The 19,515-nt window shown below is 39.4% G+C and overlaps 1 long non-coding RNA gene across 3 annotated transcripts in view; it reads left to right on the forward strand.

Moving 5' to 3' along the window:
* Positions 1 to 19,058, forward strand: part of LOC111745335 — a 59,213-nt gene extending 40,155 nt beyond the window's left edge. For 2 of the 3 annotated variants that reach the window (XR_002782605.1, XR_002782607.1), the window contains exons 6-8: positions 4,008 to 4,229; positions 5,549 to 5,615; positions 6,501 to 6,647. This is a non-coding gene — a long non-coding RNA (uncharacterized LOC111745335). Of the gene's footprint in view, positions 1 to 4,007; positions 4,230 to 5,548; positions 5,616 to 6,500; positions 6,648 to 18,868 lie in introns of those variants that run through there. The other variant, XR_002782606.1, reaches the window with a different exon arrangement.
* The last annotated feature ends 457 nt before the right edge of the window (positions 19,059 to 19,515 follow it).

Consider the following 19,515-nt stretch of genomic DNA (forward strand, 5'->3'; position numbering starts at 1 on the left):
CTCAGGGCCTTTCCTATAGTATCTTATTTAATCCTCGCAAAACCCGGAAAGACATTCGTTAGCTTACGTTTTTGTTTATCTTATGTTTATTAAGCACCTTCCAGGAAGCACTGAGCTTCGCTCTAAAGATAGCAAGATGGAAAAATGCGGTCTCTCCCCTGGCAGAGCTCACGGCCGGTGGGAGAGATAAGAACAGGCTCATGGCAGTGCAGGAGCTCATGGGAGACACGCTTCCCGACTTGACAGAGCCTGACCGTTTTCCTGAAAAGGAGACCGTTGTCTGGGTCAGGACCCGGAGCTGGCTGGGATGGGTGAGAGAGGCGAGAGAGAATAGGCCAGATTAAGAGGATCCATGTGAAGTTGGTAAAGTGAGTAGAAACACAATTCGGTGTTTAGGAAGTTCGCTTTGAGAACGGAGGTGAACTAGAAGCAAGGGGATCAGAAGGGAGGCTGTGTGCCATCGATGGAGAGTCAATGGCAAGGCGATTTAAAGTAGAGCCTGGAAGGAACGGCAGGAGGGCAGATTTATGGCTCTTTGAGGGAGCCTGATCAATAGGACGCGGTGTGGTGGTTGAGGAAGAGGAGGCAACAAAGTATTTAGAAAGTGGTATTATTCGTGCTTAATTGTTACAGAATTGAAGTTAAGAGAAGCTAAGTAACTTGCCTGAAATTCCTACTGCTAATTGGCGGGAGCAGGATTTGAACCTGTGCCCATCTGATTCTAAAACTTACATTCTTTCCAATAAGCCATGTTAACCCCATAACCGAAGAAGAGCCTCCTCACCAAAATCAACCATAGAAGTGTTTACGAATGAAGAAGGGAGAAGGACCAGGTTTGGCTAACTGAGGAACACAATGTCCAAAGGCAAACTAAGAAATTTTGTAGTTGGACAACAAGCATTAGGGATAGAAATGCAAACTCAAATAATTTATAAATTTTGTAGTTGGTTCTTTCACTTAGCTTAGTCTCCTATGGTAATGTTTCTGTTCAGTCACAATAAAATGATATACCATCTGCCTTTTTTTAAAAAAAAATTGTCTTAAGAAGCATTAATATGGAAAACATAATTGTATCTTCTGCAAAACCAGAGTTAAAAACGTTTTCTTCTTTGTCGTTCCACATGTCCCTTTTGTAAGAAGCAGCATGACCGACCAACTAATTAATCAACAAGTGCTGTTCCTTATTCCAAGAATAATTTAAGATACATGATTAAATTTCTTTTGAATCTGATGTCAGCTATTGGTTTAACCTTCCAGGTGAAAAGATATCTTTCAGAAAGATAGATTATTAGGTAAGTAGATAGATAGATAAATATGAAAAAAATGAAAACAAGTCAGATACAGAGAATTAAGTAATCCTTTAGGATTTCCTTTTGTCTTCAGCTGTGGAATTTTGAATTCATTGTATTTCATTTTAAGATCGCCATCTGATACATTTTTGCTCTAAATTATTTCTAAGCTTGCCTTATTTTTTTTAAACTTGTACTTTATATATGATGCCTCCCCCCCGCCCATAAGTTGCTGTGCCATCTGGCCCTATCCTCATCTACCTCCTATTTCTTTTACTCTCGTTTACTCTACTCCAGCCAACCTAGCCTTCTTGTTCCTCAGAAATATCAAACACACTTCTCTGTCTTTGTACTTGCTATTCTCTCTGACTGGAATGCTTTCCTCTCAGATTTCTACATGGCTCAATCTAGGAAATTATTTCTAAGCTCTCCTTATTTTTTTTTTTAAACTCGTACGTGCTATATCTTTAAATGTAAGCCACTTCCATTTGTTTTGGGAAATAAGTAAAAATAAATATAACAATGAATGTATGTCTGGGCTGGGTGTATCTTTAACAGGAATGTCTTAAAAAACTGAGGACTGGTATGTGCGAGATACATGGGACAGCTCATCCGTGCACGTCTGCTGCATTTGGACATGGTGGCACCAGTGGTCACGATGCCATCAGAAGGGGTGGCTTCGGAAACCAAGGCATACTGGCTTGGGATCCTAAACACGTGGAAATCTGCCATCGAGAGACCAAACGTTTCCTGTCTTGGGCACCATGAAAACATTTAATTGTCTAGAATCAGTGTTAAAATCGTGGGCTTGAACAGGGTTTGTAATTTGTGGAAGAAAACCGGATCTCCGTAGCCCCCTTCTTCCCCCTTTTGTCTTTCAACTCTTTCATCGCACCCTCGCTCTTATCTGTAAACTATTATTACTCATGCCCTTGCGCTCCTAGACTTTTTTGGAGGGGTGGGGATGTGGGACAGAAATGAACGTCCAAGTGCAGCAGAAAAAAAACCTGAGACATTAGCGTCGTCAAGAGGGGAGCCTGTCCTCGGGTCACTTTGAAAGGCAAAGCTGATGCTGGTTCTGTACTCAGCGATTTGACATTTGTGTCATCTCCAGAAAACTCAGCACTTTATACTTTCAACTGAGAAATTCATAGGCCTTATGAGGCTGCTTTTAATCATTATACAGCCCAGTGGTGAGACCAGGAGGTGGTAAATGACACTATTCTCCTCTGACAGAAGCACAAACTGGGGCTTGGATCCATTGAGAACTGCCCAAGGACACATAGCAGGGAGTGTGTCATTGGACAAAGCAACCCAGAGCAACAGCTCTCCAATTTAGCATTTATCTACCAGGCTGTACTGCTTCAGTTTAGTTTAGGAGGCAATGTTTTTAGTAGCTTGTGATTGTTCTTTTGTATCCTGTGGGGAGTGGGTAAAACTTAGAACCCTAATTACATCCAGACAGCACCGGTGAAGATTTCCAGACAAATGGGATCGCCTCTGCCCCAGGCCTACCTCCCAAGGTGAACGAAGGCTGATCTCCGTCTATCCTGCAAGTCTTTCTCCTTCCCAGTGGTCGGGGCAGGATAGGCACATGACCCGAAATTCTAGCCACTGAGACAGGGGGTGAAGAATTATGGGAAGGAGTCCTTGTTGTCTCATACTTCCTTTCTTCTTGCCTTTGGACCTTGTCACATGAGGACTTGATGGGTAGAATTGTGGATCTAAGAGAAGTAAAAAGAAGCCAAATACATGACAACCAATACAGTTAGGATATTTTCATGGTTATGCACACTGACTTTAACAAATTGTGTGGTTTCAAGTTTATCTTTCAGTGGCTGCATTGGAGAATTATTTGTGATGGATACCAACCTTCCTTTGAAAGGAAGCAAATGCTTCTTCAGGTTGCTAGGAGTCAAACCTTGGTTGGGTTTTTACACTTATCTTTTTTTTTTTTTTTAATCCAGATGGGAGGATCATGGCATAGCCAGGAACTAACATCAGGCCATCTTCTTGGCTGTGGCACATGGATACTCCAGCACCAGCCTCATTCATTCTTCATGAGCCCTAGCTAATTATGTCCGCTTGTCTTTCACCCAGGCCTAAGCCAGCCTCTTATTCTGTAGCCATATTTGAGCCTTAACAGGGCAATAACCAACAGCCCAACCTGCTTTGCTGTAATGGCTTTCAAATTCTGTTTTGACCTCACTGAATTCCCTTTTATAAAATAATTACAACCTATATGGGCTATAATTACAATTGCAGTCCATATCATTGAGCAGTGTTAGATTGAGAACAAATACGGCTTATTATGAAACAGACAGGAATCTCAAATACCCTCATCTTTATCTTGGTTTGATAAACCATTCAGGCAAAAGAAATGCATGTTTAGGATTAAATAGAGTCTCCAACTATGAGACAGAGGAAGATCCCTTTTCAGTTGTTGAGAAAACAGAGTTTAAAAAGGGCAAATCTAGCTCTTGACAATCAACTATTGTTGATGCTTGACAAATGCTCAGAAACTATTTAGTATGAGACTTGTATACAAATTGAAATAATGCAGTATGAGTGTACCTTCCTTTACACATTCCTAAGTGAAATTTTTGTAAATCAAATCCCATTTTATATGTTCACCAAGTGATTCCACATTTAAAAGAATCCTTTTTTAAAATTGGGTAATCGATGTGTATGAAAATATTGAATTTTCTGTTAATTTAGGTTTTGGATTTTAGACGTGATATCCTCTCATCCCAAGGGAAGGCAGAGACATCAGCATTGCCCAGAAGCTGCTCATTTAGGGCCCCCGCTTACGATGAGGACAGTGGACTTTGTACTATCTTTCTGTGATGGCAGTATTAGAAGATGTAACCAAAGCACATCATCTTGGCTTGAACACAATCAGAGTAAAATGTGAATACAAGTCGAATAGGAATTCACATGGTAAGAGACATTTCTTCTGCAATGAAACAACTTCGGAAAAACTTATGTGAGAAGAAAGGGTCTTGGGGCTTGGGAATTGGGTGGGATGAGCATAGAATTCACGTCCCTAGCACGAATTCCTACTGTGGTGATCACTGTTGTATGTGCACCGGATCCAGCCCAGGGCCAGGGTGCTGGCATTTCAGAATCCTTAGCCCTTGTCCCCTTGAACACAAACGCCTCCACAGACAGTCAGCTTCTAGAAGCTGCATGCCACTCCCAGCACAGTGTGAGGACTTTGTAAATGTCAAAGAAAAACAACAAACAGATCTTCCCAAAGCAAACTGTTTCCCCCTTTTTCTAAATGAGTGCAAATGTGTTTGTGTGAGAAACTAACAAGTTTGTAAGGACTTTTGAGTTGGAGAAAAGGAGCATAAAATTGGTTTCTGGACACAAAGAACCCTTTAGAAAGTGGTAAACTTTTAAAGCCACTCCCAAGAAAGACAAAGATTTTGTATGTTCAATGAGACCCTTGGAATAACAATCATCTGTGTTTTCACTGCCCAGGAGTATAAGGGAGCGAACAAACCAATTTACATTTCCCTTAGCAGTAGCTTGTTTGTTGTTATTTTCTTTAAGAGTATCAGGGTCGGTTGGTGCAAATGGAATTTAAATATGTAAAGAGGCAGTCAGACTAAAGTAAATGAGGTTTTGAATAACTTCTGTAATATTTATAATCTTGTACACTCTGAATTCCCCTCATTTCTTACTCATCCAAACAAACCCAAATGAGTTTTTAGCCCATGAGTTTTCACTAAATTCAACCAGTAAGTGGACACACACACACACACACACACACACACACACACACACACCTGCAATATGAAAATGTTCTGACCTAAGAAGTTTTGATGGTTGCAAGAAGATGTATTTGGAAACCGTTAGAGTTCCTCCTGGTAGAAGCCCACATCCACCGGAGTCATTCTGGAGTCAAACACGAGGGTCTGGTCATCAGTACATGTGAGAAAGAAAGGGGATTAGTGAGTAATCACATTGAGGGGAAAACCGAGAGGAAGGCTCTGGGGAGCAGGAGGAAATCTGCTCGGGCAGGAACACGTTCTCTCGTAATCCACTGCCCCAGAGTGGGGCTGGAAAATGTCAGGGGCCTCCAGAACACACACAATTAACTCCTGGAAAGAAATCAGCACACCTGCCTCCTCCTTGGTGCACAGGCTCTTCTTCCAAGGACAGTGTGTCTCCTGGCCGGGGCCTCTTCTGGCCTCAGAGCTCAAGGTGTACACGCTGATACTGGAGCTTCACCTATGTCTTATGCTTTTCAGATGGCGAAGTGCTTTTGCCTACAATGATCTCATATGACTCTCCCAATAGACCTGGGAAGGATGCAAAGTGAGTATTATGATCTCTATTGTACAAGTTAAAACCAAAAAATAGAAAAAGGTTGCATGAAGATGTACCAACTCAGATGGCTGGTAGGGGTAGGGGCAGAAGCAAGATCCAGGGGTTCTGACTAAAGCTGCATTGCCATGGTGCTAGCTGCAGACTTTCAGTTTTATTAAAGACTTAAGCACATATTGTCTCTAGCATTCCTTCTATGCCAGGCAAGTTTAGAGCTTTTCAAATTCCTTAATAATTCCCTACCCATCTTTGCTTTGATGAGTTAGAGGTAAGCGGACAAAACAAGGAAGTAGGCTGTGTTTGATTGTCCTGATTCCTCCCATTTCTTTGTTCATCTTTTTCAAGTAGTGTTAGCTTCTCCCACCCCTATGAGGAATATGGCGAGATCATTAAAAGTCTTGAAGGAAAACCTGTTTTAACTGTTAACCCAACAAGCATTGTGAGGCAAGCAAGGCTGCTGGGTGCTGGGGATACAGAAATGAAAGGCAGGACTCTTGTGCCAATGAAGCCCTCTTGAGATGGGAGAAGCAAAGATCAACACAGAGAGTGAGAATTGCAAAGACAGAGATGGGAGAAGTCTGTGCAGAGCACCTGGGGTAGGCGTAGGTCCCGCCCTCCTCCTTCCCTGACCTTTGGGCTTCCTCTCTCCGAGGAGAGTACTAGACAGCAGGTTCTGGAGGCCTGTTCCCTGGGGTCCAGTCTTGTGCCTTGTGGGGACAGTCTCCTTCCTGGTCCAGGGGTCAGGCTCCATATAGAGCCTCGATTCCCTTCTAATATTCCCAGGAGCTATAGAACTTCTGGCCACTTATTAGTTGACCTATTAAAGCAAGCTCACCTCCCAAGGACTAATCTTGATTTTTTTTTTTTTTTTGGAAGGTGAAGTCTAAATCCATATAGAGGGGAAGAGAACAACATCTACCCAAATAATTAGCAAGACCTTTAAATCAATGAATCCCAATTATCATAATGAGCAACTTTTGTTTTTTCTGTTCTATATGAAGAGACTAGATACATCTCAAGAAAACCTTATGCTAGCGTTTAATGCCTACTCTTTATATTTCAATGAGAGCTTCTGGCTTTATTTAAATTCAACAGTTCCCCTTTCCTGAGGAGGGTATCCCCAAACTCTAAATGGCACAGATGCAGTGGCAGCCTGAGATGCAGGCTAGCTTGTCAGGACTGGCTACGTAATTTACAAGCCCCTTTTATAAAATGAAAATGCATTAAAAATTTCAAGATGGCAATAGCAGAGCATTAAATGAAGCCTGGGACCTTTCTGAATGTGGAGCCCTATAAGGACACACGGTCCCTCTCCAGCTCTGCTGGACGTCTCCAGGCAGTTTGTATCCCAGTGCAAAGAACATGACCATAACAACAAACACTGTGCAAGTGACCAGCCTGAGTTGATGAGACTCTAACCCAATGGAGCTAATGATACAGAGTAGTGCTAACCCAGTAACTGGGCCAGAATATGTTGGCTTAAAAGACATCAGGACTCCTCCAGGAGTCCTTGGATTAACAGCCTCTGAGGACAATTCCTGGCTGTTAGGTAGGACCTCAGCTTTCTAAAACTCATTCTGGCCACAGCCCAAATTTGCCCAGTGGATTCTCTATTACCATAGATACACACAGACTGCCTCCCATGCCTGCATGCTCTCCGCCTGTCCAGCACAGGTGCTTCATGGAAAGGTAACCTGGAGACCTGGGCAGGTGACTCTGGTGCTTCTCGATCAGCTCCAAGGCCAAGTGGCCCAGGAGGAATGTATGTCACGTCCTCTAATCTTTTGGCTATTTAGTTCCACAGAGATCTTCCTGGCTGTGTATACTGAGCTCTTAAAATGTGCTCAATAGTGCTAGGGAGATGGGATCGGATGGCCTTACCTGCCAGATTAAGCAGACCATTGATGAAGAAGATGGAACTGGGGTGCTCGGTTGGGCTGTGCTTGAGCGATGTGGAGTGAAAGGGGAGGACAGTGGTCTATGGTCTCAAAGTAAATTCGCATTTTAATTACTGGGATTAAATACAGGCAAAGGCAATCAGGTGGTAATTTAATTTTCTTTTGTTTCATTTTGTTTCTTTTGTTCCATTATTGTAAAATGAATGTTATTGTATCTATAACGCTCCATATACCATGAGGTTTAGGCATCAAAGTCAGAGGGTTCCTTTTTACCTCTGCAAATGAAAACTACATTTTAAACTTGAAGGGAGAATAAAGTAAATTTCTCTTTAATGACAGTTCTTTTTACAACAGTCAAATAGCATTATCAGATATAGCTGTTTTCAAAGCTTAATTTTGGCTACACTCTTCTTCCCACGATAAATAAGACTCTTTCTTTTATAAGCTTGGTTTTCAGTCTGCGAAAAGTGGTAATTCTGCTACAGTTTTTCTTTGACCTGATATTCCATCTTTCTACTTTGCAGCATCCTCCCAGTAAGTTGCTGACTCCTTATTAGTCTAAGAAGTCTCCTTGAGGAAGTGGGGAGAAGTTCCACCTCAGGGGACTCAAGTAGAAATTGATTTAATTGTCACAAGGCTCTCACACTGAAAACTTTGGGGAGTAGGGGGAGGAGACCCTTTTACGTGATCGTTTGCAGCTCTGTGCTACTACCGAGTGCAAAAAAATTTTTTTTTATATATTCAAGAGACTGCCAGCCCTGATGGTTTGTAAAGGTCAGGAAACATCCTGTGGGATTCCTTCTTTCTTTCTTTCTTTTTTTTTTTTACACTGGAGCTTCTTATCTAGCTTTAAAAAATTGTTCTAGATTAATGGCCAGAGGTTAATGTGATATGTTAACCAAAACAGAGCTATCAAGAACTGTCACACACGCTTTCCTGCCATCCAGGCTAGTCTGAAGCCATGTATGGCATGACCAGCTGAGCTTCTTGTTGGCACTTGTCGAGAATAAAGACTTCTGTTACTGACTGTTTTCCTCTGAAGATCTGGAAAAATATTTTTAAGTTGACCATCCTACCAAGCTTCTCTTTATGTTGAAACAAAATATTCACCAATCTTGCTGAAAGAATATTTTTCAATCTGTTTCAACTCTTTCTCAAACCAATTAAAAAAAAAAGAACTAAATCTGCAAGATGGATCTAATTTAATGCTTTATGATTATAAAGGGCCTAAACCTGTAGTCACAGCCGACACTACTCCAGGACAGAGGGACCATTCAGTGGAAATATGGAGCGTGAACAATTTCAGGATTAGACATCAAAACATTTGCATTGATGCTTCTCAATTGCCAATTACAGCTGCTTGTACAACTCAGTTACCAAAAGCATTGTGGTGTGCCTTGATGAATAAACACTTATGACTAATTGGAAAATGTATTTCTAGAGTACCATATTGCAGTCCTACATAGCTCCTTTATTATTGAGTTCTGGCATCGTGCCCATCAAGTGGAGCCCACTTCCCTTTGAATAGGCTTAGATGCGATAGGCTAATGCTTTCCCTCGTTCACCTGCTTCAGCAACACAGCTGACTATTCAACCATTTTTCCTACCCTTTACTGCCTTCTGTGCTTTTTTGTTTGTTTGTTTTTTGGTTCTTACCATTCGAAAAATCTGGCTCTGAGAAGCTTCAAAATTATCAGTTCTCTGAAAATATGCCTTCAAAGCTCACTTTGCATCCAGTTTATAAAAATGTTTCTCTTAAGCACACTGAGGAATAGTAGGGGATAAAGGGCAATGTAATCTCAAGCAGTTTTCTCATTTGTTTATATTAAAGTGATCATTTAAGCAAATTAAAGTTAATGCAAATATATGCACGTGTGTACACACATGTACACAACATATAAGGATACATGTCAAAGTTAATGACTGATTCTAGATATTGTGATTAAAGTAATTTTTCTATATTCTCTCGTTTTTATCTTAATCATATATCACTAATATAGTCAGAAATTTACATGTAAAATGACATAAAATACTGTTTGCTTTACATGAATCATTTATTTTAAATAAAGGCATTATCAAGGAAATCAGGACAGTTAATATGACTTTTTATTTTGGTGAGGACGAGTGAAGAGAAGTAGGAAAGAGAGGTCCATGATAAAATAAATTTTTATTTGTGTTTCTAGAATTGTCAGCTTTAGAGACTTTTCAGGGGTTGTCTATTTCAACCTCATCTTCAGGGCACAGACTGAGGTGGAGAGCGGAATGGTTGCCTCTCATTTCTCTCTCAATGCCTCCTTCTGTCTGCCGGCAAACTTGTACTTTCTCTCTAACAAAAGAAGCAAAAATGACCCCAGGGAAATAGAATTTTTCCTGCGATGGCTACATCTGAATCCAAAGATGTGGCAATATTGTGTGTTCTGAGAATTTACTATAAATTGCAAATTAAAGATGCAATTATGTATGCAACCATATATTTCAAATATATTTATATATAGATATAGATAGATGGTAAATGCTTGAAAATATAGGAGGTGAAACGTACATGGCAGATTCTGAATATTTAAAACTTCATTTCTATTGAGGGAGTTAGAGAGAAGGCAGAGTAGGGAAGGAAGAGAAAGAAGACACACACACACACACACACACACACACACACACACACAACAGTACAGAATAGTAATATACTGAAATTTTAATAAAGTTTGCCAAAGCACATTTTTTCATATGAGAGAAACAGTCATAATATAGATTTGGGCACCGAAACGACTAATTTTGCAAAACTCCAAAAGTCTATGTTACTCTCAAACAAATCTCGTGAGTCAGAATCCTTTGTTTACTTGGGAAATGTGAGGTTTTAACAGGAGGAGAAAGAGTTGTGTGAGTAAAAGTAATGTCAAAGTTTAACTTTATCAAAAAGAAATGTATAACTATGCCAGACAAAAACTTTTACTTAAGAGAATTAAAATTTTCCTTTTGTCTGAATCATTTACATTTTATAAATTAAAACAGAGGTCTTTGCCAATTTTCAGAATTGCATGCCTGGAGACAATAAATGCATTAGTTGCAGGAAAAATAAACGGAGTGAAATCTCTCTCAAAGGAGTAGAGCTAAGTTTCAACCAATGAGCACTGTTGTCACTTCAAGCATTTTTTCTCATTATCTATACCTACTCACTTCCTGGGGTTTCTAAAGTGACTCTAAGTCTGGACAGATGTGACATATATGTCTAAGAAATGGATTGAGATCCAATCCAGTGGTGAACTTTGGTCCAACATTTATTGAGCAGTAAATACATTTAAAACATTTTGATGAGTACTATGGGAAATATCAAAATGAGCAAAACACTGTTCCTTCCCTTAAAATGGTAAAAGTATGAAATAGTATAGACTATAACATGCTTTTATGACAGTTACTGCATCAGAAAATAATCCTAAGCAAGAGCGACTATGAAAAAATCATTTGCAGAAAGAAAAGTTATCATAATGAAAGATGAACATTTTTGATATATCTCTGGGAACAGGGGAGAGAGATCATCTTTATTGTGCAATTATGCATGTGCTCCATACTGTGAGGGGGACTTTTTATGCTCTATTTTTGCTGACTCCTGGCAATAACCCTGAAATGTGGGGCATATTAGCATTGTACCCACTTGACAGATGAGGAAGCTGAGTCTCAGAAGTGTAATGGCGATTTCAGAAGAAGAAACTAAGTTACATATTTTTGTGATTCTCTTATTTCCCCTCCCCTTTTAACCCCAAAACGAAAGGGGCTCTTCCTTCTTCAGTCAGTGGAAGGTCTTCTGCATCACAGAACCTAGGAAATGGGGAGTGAGTGAGACAGCCTGAGACAGAACCTAGGAAATGGGGAGTGACTTGACTCTACAAAATAAAGAACCAATTCAGAGAGGAAAGAAGAGAGAAGACTAGAGAATCTGTGTGGGCTCAGACAAGGAAGAGTTCTGAGGAATTTGCTGTGAAGAAGAAAAAAAAAAAACCGCGTGATGGAAATATTGAAAGGGAAAGGAAGAAAGATAGATGGTCAACAGGTCCTGATGGTCATTATGAATATATTCTCCCCTCTACCTACGGAAGAGAGTGCACAGTGAAGATTGAACTGCGATTTTAATAAGTTTTAATGCAGGAATTATGTTTCTGGGATTGTGCCGTTGCACCCAGCTGGGGCCAGAAGGTGGTGGGGATTTACAATGATTCCTGTCACTTGCTAGACACATGGATGGTAAGTGACAGAAATAGGCTTTGAATCTTTTACAATAAGATAGAACTCTATGGAGGACACCTGAGGGGAGATGTTTGAATTGTGGATGGAAGCGGGGAGGTCTATACATCTTTTTCTGCCATATAGAACCCTCTTCTTGACAGGGCACAATAGCTATTCCCCACCTTAGAGCAGATGGAAGCAACACTGTATTTCACATACTTCCCCAGCACAAAAGATGGGGTTAAAACTGAGGCAAGGCAATTTCAAGAAGCAGATAAAAATATTTATTTCAATCATGCAAAATGACGGAGATGTCCCTCTCATGTCAGGATGTGAGAAGCGATGCCACTCTTTCCCCTAATGGACCTCACATTTTTCAAGGATTCATTTAGCAATATTAGGTTGGAAATCCATTTAGGTTTGAGTCAGTGGGACCACACAGATACAATTACGAATATCAGTTTTCATTATCGTATTTGCAGATTTAAGTGGCATATTTACATCCTGTCTGCATGGGAACTTGATAAACAGCTCCAGCAAATTGGATTGGAATGCCACCAAGGAACAGATCTTTCCATGGATGTCTACAGCCAGCATCGGCATCAGGGCCCAGCAGCACTCACTGGCCCTGTGTTCTTGCTGCCTTCTTTCAGCTGTTCTACTTGACAGCAAAGAATGCTGACAGCCCAGCTGAATTCCCTAAACTCTGATTTTCTATCAGACCAAAAGATGACAAATGAGGTTTTCACTCCCGTTGATGAGCACATCACGAAAATGACATAATGGTGTAATTTTTCGCCCAAAGACAAGGGAAAAATGTATTGGAAATCAGTTTCATGTTTTTGTTCTCTTTCCACCACAGTTGTCACTCAGAATTCTAAAGAGGAGCAGAAATGGATGCCGTTGTTGAATGGCTGCCTTGGTGTGTGTCCATGACAGGGTCACACTTGCCAATGCCCAGGACATGCTTTTTTTTTTATTAAGAGGAGTTATCCCAAAAACATTTTAAAGGCTGTTAGCTGACATTCCTGAAATTGGATGTGACACCCCAAATGGCATCTCTTGGGGAGAAAGCTTGACATACACCCATCTAGAGAAATAACTTCTATTTATGCACTACCTAAAATAGTACTTGAGCAGTGCATGAGTTCTCTTCAGCCTTTGCAGTATTGCTCTTGACACACTTCTCTTACAGTGAGCCCAAATTTACCTAAATTATTTATGTTGAAGTTATTGGCAAAATGAGCATCAAGGTGAATAGTTTGGTTTTGTTTTTTTAGATTTTAATCTTGTAAAAGGTCATCCTTTGTCACCACTGAACCACTGCTCAGTCTGGGCCCACATTCACGTCCAGCCTGAAGGAATTAGGAATTACTAAAAAAAAAAAAAACCAGTGGGGGGGATTCTGGCTTTCATTTCCAAATGTAGGACAGGATTCCCAGAGAACCAATGCTTCCACAGCCCAGTGCTAATTTAATACAAGGTCTATGACTTCAGTCAAAAAGTTTGCTGTTATATGAAAAGAGGCTCAACGTCACTAGCTATTAGGGAAATGCAAATCAAAACCACAATGAGATACCATCTCACACCTGTTGGAATAGCTATAATCAACAGGACAAGTAATAACATTTGTATACAATTACATTTGTTATTACTTGTCCTGTTGATTATAGCTATTCTAATGGGACAATAGCAAACCTGACTCAAGCAGAAACCTGAAAAAGCTCTTGTGCTTTTCTGCTCCTTCTCTTTACCCCTTGCCATCACCATGAGAATGTGACCTAGCCTGCTAGGCTAGCCTGCTGCAGGAATGTGAGAGACACACAGAGAAGGGTCAAGGTGCCAGGCCAACAACAAGCATACCTACAGCTTAGTTCATGTGGTTAAGTCCCCAGCTGACTGCCTGCTGATATCTGAACACCAGCTCTATCTTACCCACCCCTAGACTGAATCATCAGCCTACAGACACAGGAGCTGGAAACACTTACCATTGTACCAAGTTTTGTGGTTGTTAGTACTTAGCATTTTTTTGTAGCAATGAATTCCTGACCTTCACCATATCTCAGTATTTGTTTTGGCACAAGTGATATATATATTTAAAAAACATGTTTTATGGAAAAGAATTCTATATAACAGAAAAAAATTATAGCAAAAAAAGAGTTTAGAGACTATGCTTAACACTGGTTTTCGAATCTTTTTAAAGCAGGAAAAAAATAAAAGGAAATCATATCTGGACCCACAATATATAAAATGGGTTAAAAGGGATTAAAGTATATGCATGAGAAGGGTCAAGAACTGAGCCTCACTCCTACTTCTCACCCATCAGCCACCCAGAGGCACTTAAGCAGTATCGTAGGACTCTGTTGGCAGAGTTTGAAAACCACATCTTGTTTTACCCACAAGTTGGTCAAGGTCACAAGGCAAATCAGTGGCAGATCTAGTCCCTTATGGGACTTGAGAGTTTTTAGAGGCTCAGAATAATGTTCACTGTGAATATTTCCTGGTGATCTACCTGTAGTAAATTTCTAACATCATTTCCCAGAGACTACAAACCTGGGACCCATCTTTTACGCCTTCTCAGACTCCATGGGTTGGACACAAAACACCTGTTCTGGACACTATCTAGTAAAAGGCAATAAACAAACAAGAAAAACCACCTTACTTTGATGGGAAATGATCTCAAAGTGTACAAACCATATACAGCGGCACTAATTTAATGTTATTGTTCTATTCTCCAATTGAAATTTTCCTTTCCTTCAATTAGCTTTTCTTTTGCTGTGTCCATAGCTCCTTAGTCAGTTCCTCTACATAATCCTTTTGCTTCTTTTTATTTTTCTGGCTTTTACACTTTCTCCTTGAAGCCTTGAACAAATTCTCTTGACTTTTTGTCCAGTTTCTCCAAAATATTTTTATGTCTCATCATGAAGCCTTTTTAGCCTCCCTGCTTCCAGTATTACTATAGTTCTAATTCACTCATTCTCTTGTCAATACAAATATTAACATATCTAAAATCCATGTTTAAAACTTTAATAATATTTCCATAGAAAACGCTGTTATGGGCCCTAATCTACACAGAATATACCCTTTTAATCCTTTCCACCTTTCTTAAAGATCTATTAAGAATTCAAATTGGTTAATAATTTACAAAATGTCTTTTTTTTTATCGTAGCTATCATATTAGACATTTCCTCCCACAGTATCTTATAGTTCTAGAATTAGAAGGTCAACATAGCCACATGGTCTGCAGTCACTGTTTTTTCTCTCTCTTTTTTTTTTTTGAGGGGGGATATCAATTAAAGAGTCAAAACAGTAGATCCTGTTACCTTGATAATTTTCATGCATGCTGGACTTTTCTAGAAACATCTTCAGGGTGTTCTTCTATTTACTAAGCATATAGTAAAAGCCACAAAGGAAATAGTTTGCAGTTGATTGCCAATTCCATGGAGGCAAAAATTAGAAATTCTATAGAAGAGACCCTCTGAAAAAGTAGTTCTGAACCAATGACCAGAAGGTTTAAGATATTTTTCTCAGTCCTCTTGAATTATTTCAATACATCAAGTCAAGAGACCTTTGGAGAAGTCAGTACAGACTATATCTCATAGAGGTTCTGAAGAGACTTAAATTAGCAAGTGGTATGAGATTGAATTAAAATTAAGATTTTGTGAAAACCTGTTCTACATACTGATGTATTTGAGCATGGTCATTTCTTTCTTGACTTTAGATAAAGAAAGATGATGTCATTCATTCTATTCTTTCATATATTTCCTCATTTCTATTTTAAGTTTTCAGAAGATACACTCTTTAAGCAATAACCACTTATAACCACTTAGTCTATGTTTTTCACAATTTCAACAGACTATTTTTGGCACTCAATAAATGCTTGTTATTAACAATTATATAAATGTGTTCAACCAAAATGTTTGGGAGAACGTTTTGAGGAGGACAAAACCAATTTTGTACCATCTCTGACATTACCAGGGGATGGTGGTGGAGGGATAAGGTTGATTATGTTTAAGGGTACAAACTTGTAGAGTTAGTAAGCCATAGAGATCTAATGCACAGTATCATGAATATATTCAATGATACTGTACTATAATGATATAATGTAATCAATATTGCTTCGATGGCACTCATATTACAATATATAAATGTTTCAAAGTAACACACTGTATTCCTTAAATTTACAAATTATAACATGTAAAATTTTTCCAAGAAAAGAAAAAAGTCACCTTCCCAACCCCGAAGTGAGAATGTGTGTTTGGGAGTGGGTGTAAGATGTGGGAAGATATTTAGGCTTAAAGGCAGATTTGCTATAAAAATTCAAGTCTTCATCTGCATACAAAAAGGCTAAGAAACTGCCATCACAATCTAAAGACAGGTATTGCTGTTCTGCATTACTATTATTCATCATCACAATGCATCATCTTTTTGCTTATTCTTACTTTTATGGCCTAAAGAGAGACATGAATAGGGTATGAACACCTCCATTTCTTCCTCAATATAGAAGAATGAATATTTAAGCATCCACCATTACCCCCGCATGTCACTTTCCTGAACCTCTAAACGCTAGATGTTCTCAGTAATGTACTAGCTAGAAGTTTACTTTCTTAAAGGAAAAAAATTAAGAAGACTGCATACCAAATCTTCCAGGTGATTGCTCAAAATTTGAAAAAAAATATCAAAAAGAATATAAATATATTGTGCTGATGATATTAAGGTTAGCTGTATGATTGGCTTTAACAATGTCAGCAAATTAGGAAATCACATAAATTGCCCTAATTACAGTGATGTAATTAGTGATGCCAAAAGGCAACTTTTACTGCCTTTGAAGATAAACTCACCATTGCTTTGTCCTCTTTACTAACAGGAAGGCACCTTCACCAAAACCCATATGCCTTTTTCATTTTGCCCCCTGCCATGTTGGAGCATTGACTTTCTCAGACACTTGGGAGGTCCTCGGAGAAGATAGTTATAAAGTCTCTCATAGGCTGCTCTACTCCCAGTTGCTCTGAGAAATAAGCTTCCAGAAGCAAAAGCTTGGCCCTCCGTCCTCCTTCTCTCTAAGAGAAGGGAACCATTTAAATATAAACGATAACACTTTTGACCCTCTCGGCACTCCCTCCCAAATCAGGATGATCACTCAGGAGCAGACAGTAATGTCAGATGCATTCTCATTTCCTAAAATATATTCACATATGCTTGATGATTCTTGGCTCTTCTGGGTCAGGGAAAAAGATTTTAATACCAACTATCGTTCAAGTTGCTGGTTAAAATACACACATTAACTAAAATGTACTCTAAATAAATATGTTTGAATAAATGAATTTCCAGTAAAATATTATCTAGTGATAAACCAGCCAGTGTAAATGGTTGTTAGCCTGGGGAGGGTTTCAAAGACCTCAAGTTGGAAATGAGGTGCAAAGGCAGGGAGAGATTTCCACTGGGGCAGGGGCGAGGTAAGGCACCCCAACATGGAGGAGAGTGGGCAAAATGACCCCACCCTGGCCCTGCCATTTGGAGTGTAATCAATCTTTTTGTTGTGACTGGGATAGGGGCAAACCGAAGCTCTCTGAGAAGGCATTTTTGTCCAGTTAGCACAGGCAAGCTGCTCCATTTTGTATGATTTGTAAGGAGTTAATCTCATTTTTAATACAGGCACTTTATTATAGAAGAGCTTTGCTCCCAGGGGGTTTGTTAATTGAGGTGTCACTGGATTCCCAGTGGTTGTGAATCTTCATCCATGGAGGATAGCTATGACCTTTTGGAGATAGCCAAAAGTCATTTAGAACCAAGCAGGGTGAGTCAAGTGGGAGATCCAGCTGGGGAATATAGTCTGAGGGCAAGACAAAGAGAGGACGTAAAACAAGAAGACAGATTCTTCTGCGAGGTCCAGAAATGGGTGCTGAAAGCAGCTGGAGAGAAGCTGACATGTTTGGAGCAACATCATTAGAGTAAATTTATTACCTTCCAAAATGACTCCTCAGAAAGGAGATTGCATTTAAATGTCGGCGTTTGGGTACGTTGATATTAAGACTAAAGTCACAGTGTTATGAAATTTAACATGCAATTCATACTACTGATATATGTTTTGAGCACTTTATTTTTTTTTTCCAATAACATAGGAATCTTTTAATTACACTCCAAAAGATCTATTTTGTACTACTATTATATTCCAAGTACTATGCCAGGCAGAGCATAAGCTTCTGGACAGTGTGCAAACATAGTTAGTTTATACAAGTAAATTAATTTTGCCAAGCATTTTCTTATGAGTGAAGCTGAACAAAGTGATTCATGTCCACAAAAACAAAATAAAATAGTATTCATAGTTTCATTCTGTGGAAATTCTAGGCTACTTCTGTTTCCTCTCAAATACCTCTGGAAGTATCTTTAAAAAAAGTGTCTTGTTTCCCTGATATGAACAAGAATTTTTAGTGAATAATATTCTCTAAAATGATATGGTTGCTGGATTTAGAAAATAAAAATGTAGGACATCCATTTGAACTTGAATTTCAGATAAAGACAAATATTTTTAGTCTAAGTACGTCCCATGCAGTATTTAGGACATACTTAATAATGAAAAATTATTTGTCATTTATCTGAAATTGTAATTTAACGGAGTGTCTTATATTTATTCTGGCAATGCTACAAAAAGAACTAAAAAAGGAAGAGAGCCAGTGAGTGGGGTCTTTGAGCTTCCTTCAGCAGGGAATTGCAGAGTCTCTGGCATTCTTAGAACGTCACAGACAGGTGTGTCTGGGTGGCCCCAGGGAAAGAAGAAAAAGACTGTGCAGGTGTGTGTCTGAGAGTAAGGGGTGGAGGGCAATAGAGGGATGAGAGTGAGGGGTTTGGGGAAAGAGAAGCTCGAGAGACCCTGTTGTGTGTGTAAAAGAATAGAAAAAGAGAAGAAAGGGGAGTTTTTTTTTTTCATGTATTACTGCAGATTATGAATTGAATCCCCTTTAATGTTCCTTAAGAGAACAAGGAAAGATTAAAATTGCTTTTTAAATTACTTTCAGTTAACTGGATTGTGTTTCTTTCAGTGATGCTCTGCTAAGATTAAGTCATAAATCCTTAGGGATTTATTTGGCTTTCAAACAGTGTAATTTTTCCTGTTTTCCTCCTCTCCAGTTCCCTGTGGTGGAATATGCTGCTGGATTGCCTGCCATCCATGAGGCCGCTGATAGGAAACTACTGGGCAGCTGCTGAGACCAGATATTTGACCCTGCCACCTTCTCCATGTCTGATTTAGGTTTATCTCTCCATTTCAGTGCTATCATAGTCCAAACGTGATCAGGGGAGTTTGAGCTTTCAACGTCTGACAGATTATTAATGAAATAGTCTGCCCCACATGTGTGTGCACCACGAATGTATGTGCTAATGTAGTTATTGTTCGCCTTCTAATAACAAAGATTAGAAGATACTCCACAAGTCTGACTTTATTAAAATAAGAGGAAGGCATGTCTGTGAACTCAGAGTCTTTTAAATTACAAAACAAATAAACAAGCAAACAGTGTGCTGCTCCCTCCATGTTCGGTTGGCATTCTGGCTTTCTTTGGAATTGAGTCACCTGTCAATGACGATCTTGCTTCTCCTTGAAGATATACTTTAACTTAATATATCAAATTACATTTTGGCTTCTGTTTCTCTCCACATAGTTCACTGCGGTACCTACTTAATTATCCACGTGATTGAATCTATGGCTTTTACTCCTAGGTTCCCCTCTTCCCCTCGCCCCAGAGATTGGTATTTTTTCATGTTTCATCTCCTTATGGCAG

The sequence above is a fragment of the Pteropus vampyrus genome, unplaced genomic scaffold (genome assembly GCF_000151845.1).
Source record: "Pteropus vampyrus isolate Shadow unplaced genomic scaffold, Pvam_2.0 Scaffold152, whole genome shotgun sequence".
Lineage (NCBI taxonomy): Eukaryota > Metazoa > Chordata > Mammalia > Chiroptera > Pteropodidae > Pteropus > Pteropus vampyrus.